Here is a 5785-nt window from a genome sequence, read left to right as displayed (position 1 = left end):
CTGCAGGTCTGTGAATATAGTAGATAATCGATACTTGGATACATGAGTGAAAGGGGCTATGGGCATCAGCAATGCATCTAGACTCTGAAGCCAGTTGCTTACAGACTTATCCTGGCTCCTTTAATCTGTATCTGTGTGACCCTGAGCAAATGATATAACTCTCTGAGTCCTGGCTTCTCAATCATTAACTGTGGATAATAATTATATTCACCTCATAAAATTTTTGTGAGCATTGATGAATTAATACATATAAGTATTCAAAACAGTACCCAACACATAATAAGCATTCAATTAGTATTAGTTATTATTGTTCAGAATAGATATGTTAAAATAGAGCCTTGTATTTTAACACTTTGTGTGTAGATATTTTCCAAAACTATTACTCCAAAGTGATCTGCACAGAATGATTGCTCAATGATGTTCTTACTGCTGTGTGAGTTAAATGAATGTTTAAGCTCTAGTTCAGCTCCTGACACATGGTAGACGTCAATAATACTAGTTTCCCTCTTCCCTTTTTCTCCCCTGACCTACCATGTCCTTCGCCTCATGTCTCTTTCTGACAACTGCTACTCTTATTATTGTGTTATGAATAACTTTTTGGCATTGCTAATCCCACAACTTTGATCTCAAGACATCTATTATTCTCTGGATCTTTCATGTTCATTTACAAGAAAACCTTGACTCTGTAATCATATAAACCTGAATTTAAACCTTGGTTCTACCACTTGATCTCCTCAGGCTTTATTTCCTCGTCTGCAAAAAGGTCTTTAATCGACCTTACAGGGTCGTTGAGAGGATTAGGGCAGTTATATGCTGTGTTCCCATTATAATGTCTGGCACGTAGTAAGTGATCAAAATATATTACTCTAGTTCCTTCTCTCCATGAACTGATTTCCCTCATTTTGTATTTTTCTGCATTACTTTATTTCTTTAAAGGATTGAAAGAAAACTCTAATTGACTTTGACTCATCTTTTTCACAGCATTTTGCATTTTTGTTTTCCAAAAGAACTTGATATAGTTTTGAATCCTCCTGCTTCCTTTAAGGACTGTGCTAGGTCCTAAATAGAATATAAAACTCTACAACACATCAGTTTTCCCCTCAAAACAAACCTGTAATTTATAACCTTCATTTAAATTACTATTTGGGAGCATTAACCATCACATTTCTTATATATATCGAGTAGTGACTATGAAGTTCTCAGGCCACAAATCTGACAGTTTAAGAAAATATTTTTCTGAAACAACTTAGTTTCTGTCTCAAAAATCCCCTTTTTTCTCAGTAGCCAATAAAATAATCTTGTCAATTCTGAGTAAACCAGTCCAGTTAGGGTCTTATCTCCTTTATCTTTTCTCTGATGTAGAATTTGATTTCTGGAGGCTCATGATATTGTGGGAGCAGATGGGGATGGTTGAAGGGTATCTGGCCCATGATTGACAGTTGTCATTCATATTGGCTTCCACGGAGTTGCAATAGCCCTTTGAGCCATGCACAGCCCTCCATGTTGGCATCCTCGGAGATGTCACTGCTCCTTCCTGTACCATAGTTGTGTGATCCCAGCTGCTTTCCTCTCATTACAAATCCTCTTCATTATGACTGTGAATTCCTCACCAATTTCCTGGCTAGTTTCTGCACCCTTTTCTAGGGCATAAGAAAATTATCTCCTCTCTTACATTGCTATTGGGCTTCAGGAAGCTCCATAGGACCATCTCAGGCTCTAACTGCCCCCATCCATTTCCACAACAACCTCTGCTACTGAACATGCTCCATGACAGTTGAAAGGATTCCTGAGGACAATGTCACCTTCAAGAATCCTCTATGATCTTGCTATTCAAAGTGTGAACTGTAGACCAGTAGCATCAGGATCACTTGGGAACTTGTTAGAAATGCAGAATCTTGGACCCCATTCTAGAACTACTCAATCAGAAGTTCATTTTCACAAAATCTCCAGGTGATTCGTATACACATTAAAATTTGCAAAACACTCATCCCTGAGATACAAGACAGAGTTTCAACTTGCCCTCAGGACCCTGACCTATCTAAGGGTTCTATTGCTTTTCCCTCCCTAAGGAGCTAATTATTTTGCAGAAGGTAAGAGGAAGTAGGGTCTGGGAGCCCTTCCTAGAGATCTTCACCAACGTCTTAACAATCTTGTTTCCCACCCCCATTCAAACACTTTCTTTCCTTAGCTCAGAAAAAAATTTAAACTGTCTCCTCTGGGAAGGGAAAATGCCCAGGAAATACTTGATTTAACCCTTGTATCATATAACTGGGCATTTTTAATTGAAAAACCAAGAACTTGATATCTTTATTTTTTGGTTTGTGCTGCAATATCCTCCCCTTCCCTTCTTCCTCACCCTGTTTCTTGGGACAATGGAACAATCCAGTCTAGTGGCCTGGATAGGGGAGGTTCAGGTAGAGGAAATACTTCACTGCATGACAGGGATTTTATTTATATTTTAAAATACTTCAATCTCCGTTGGATCTGGGTTTTCTGGAAACCCAAAGTACATTTCTGAGACAGCAGTTCATGCTGGCATATTGAATTTCATTCTTTTAGGCTTTATTTTCTGTCAGTAGACTTTACTATAGAATTTTTGTGTTCAGTGAATATTGGGCAAGTAAACTCATGGAAGTAACATAAGCCTCTTCCGTCTTCAATAATCTGGTTTGGTATAATACGCGATGCTTCAAATAATATGTTCTTTACTTCCTAAAGTCTTCTTTGACCCCTCAAGAGTGAGCCCCGCCTTTCCAGAATTCCACGTATTTATTCTATGATAGCATTTAACACTCTGTTCACTATATCCCTTATTAGACTACAAGCTCACTGAGGTCAGGGTCAGTGTCTATTTTACTGTTGCATCCCCAGTGCCTGACCCAGTACCTGGCTCGTTGGAAAAGTACAAAAACTGCTTGGATGAATAAATGAACAAATTCACTGATATTATTCAAACCTTTCCTCACCTACCCTCATTACATGACAGGAAGAGAATAAGTATAAAAAGTGTTGTAGAGGTCTTTTAGTCCAATCACTGACTCAAAGTAAAAATCCCATATATAGAATCTCTACAGAGAGTCAAGCTTTTGCTAAAATATTTCCCAAAGAGGGAATATAATTAGCTTTTTCCATTTATGGGTAGTTCATATTTTTAGAAAGTGCTTTTTTAAACTGAATCAAAATCTACCTCCTTGGTTTTATCTGCTCTTTGGAGTCTTATAGATTTGCATTTCTATAGTATAATTCTCCAAATTTGTTAAAAAGACACAAAATCAAAAAGATTTAAAAAGTGGTAAGGATGGTTTATCTTGCACAGAAATCACCATCAACTGGAATGTCTGCTTTTTCCTCCAATAAAATACACGTCTTGCTTTTGAACTAACATATTCACAGAAATGTCAGAAATGGAATAAGGCAGGAATAGTGGTAGGTTTTGCTTCTACATTTAAGGATGGGAAATTGCCTTGAGTTTTAGCCTTGTCCTTGTTGTGAGAGAAGCATTGCTTAGGTACTTTATGATATATGTCATACAGCATGAGATGATGATTAATTTCTGGTTGTGATTATCTTATATTAGAAAATGTTCATTAACATTTCTCTATGTGCTTTTGCTCTGTCCCCATATTACTACTGCTTAGTTGTCATTGTCACCTCAAATCCTACATTTGAAAGACCAAAATTCCCTTATTTCTTAACCAACTTCTTCTACCAATTGCTCTATCATTGACACCATTATTCCCACAGGCTTATAAAATGTGGGCTTAATTTATCCTGCTCATTCCCCCTATCTGGTCAGCTATCCAGTCATGCACATTTCTCCTCTGCAGTGTTTCTCACGTCTACTTCTTCCTCTCCAGTGATGCTGACAAATGGCCTTCACTGGCCACGTGATTTGACTTCTGCTTCCCTTCCTTACTCCAGCTTCTATCCCATTTTAATCCAAAAGGCAGACCACAGCCATACTAATTTTCCTTAAAATCCTCTGTCATCAGTATGTCACCTAGTTTAAAACTTACAATGTGTTGATGTTCTACTGCATCAGAAGCTAAACTCTTCTGCCTCCATTTCAAGGTCCTTCTTCAACCCCTCAAACTGTCCAGCTTTATTTTAGCTGCTGCACCCCCCATCTACCCACCTCCCATCCAACTCCAGGTCCACTCTTGTCGGCACCCTTTCTCCCTGAAGCCCACCTGCATCCCCACCCACTCACTACCATGGTACATTTGCATGTGTATGATCTCCTCTCTCCTCTGGGCCAATTCTGTAGCCCACCCTTAAGTCCTATGTCCCCCACAGATTTTTGTCCTAAATATTCCCGTCTTTATTCATCTCCTTCCCTCTTTCTCCTCCATTATTTTTATTGTGAACTATAAACAAAAGGAGATAAACTTATGTGTACAGTTTTACACATGGTCATAAAGAGAACACCCAGGTTGCCACCACTCAAATGGGACATAGAACATTCTGGAACCCTGGGGGCTCACCCATGTTCCTATGTGTCCCTTCTCAATCAATTTTACAGTACTAATAATCTGTACCTCATAATTTAGTGCTTATAGTAATTAAGTACCATCTTGCTTTGCCTTGTGGCTTAAGTGTGTTAATATTATTCCTCCTACTCAACTGTAGGCTCTTGAAGGGCAGGGACTCTATAGATTATTCTTCAGAAATCCTGCATCATCCTAAGCCATGCTAGGTGTATACGGGTATTCAGTAGATACTTGCTCATTGATTATAGACTAAGAAAAACAACACTGAGGACAAAAAACAATATGTATGTATATGTCCACAGTGAACACTGTGATGTCTCTCAAATTCATGCTAAACTTTAGAAAATGGCACAGTTCTACTTTGTTGAGTTCTTGCCTCATATAGTATGCTCCCTGGTTTCAGTTTTCTTTTCTTTCATATGGCACTCAGCTTTCTTGGAGATTTCTCAGGGAATTTCCAGTTTTGCAAAACAGAATGTGGAGGAATGCCTTGTCAGTGAATAGAAATCCATGGCAACACTGCAGAAACACCAGCGATTCTCTCTCCTATTTCGGTCAAGGAACCACTGTAATCGCAAAACAGCCTTTTCTCCTCCACTGTACAACTCTTCCTCCCATGAAAAAACTTTGCATTGCATCCAAATGTCTTTAGAACTAAACACTTTAGCAAATGTTAGTAACATTCCCTATCTTGGAAGTTTAATCACACAGGACTTCTAACAAAGATTCTATGCCAAGAATAGAGAAGAAAAAATATATGTATAATAAACAACTAAGGAAATAGTAAACACAAAACACACATTAGTAAAAAATAAATAAATGATCTCTGAAGGAGCTCTCTGTGTATGCAAAACATTTGATTCAAGGAAATGATGCAGTGTAAACATAAAAGATGTATAAAGTATGCCAATGATGGTACAGAGAAAAACAGCATATATATTACAAGACCATAATAATTCTAGTAACTGGTGAGACCTATGAACAACTGAGCTGTTGGGTTAAGTAAGCATTCTTGCTTAGAAGAATCTGAGATTTAGCAGCAGAAGGAAGGAAATCCACTTTTCTGTCTTATCCTAGGACTTTTATGACTGGGGCAAAAGTCATTGTATTACAGAATTATTTCTGGCTTGGGATAGTTATAATGAGACAGTGGAGATAAGCAGGAAAGAAATCCATACTTACTGTAATGGGTTTATTTACAATAGCTTAGTTCATGCCTAGGCCCGTGAAATATCTATATCAGGCAGGATAGAAAGCTACAAATAATAGCACCTGACAATCAGCCCTAAATCAGT

The sequence above is a fragment of the Mesoplodon densirostris genome, chromosome 2, assembly GCF_025265405.1.
Source record: "Mesoplodon densirostris isolate mMesDen1 chromosome 2, mMesDen1 primary haplotype, whole genome shotgun sequence".
Lineage (NCBI taxonomy): Eukaryota > Metazoa > Chordata > Mammalia > Artiodactyla > Ziphiidae > Mesoplodon > Mesoplodon densirostris.
Note: the sequence above shows the minus strand (reverse complement) of the source record.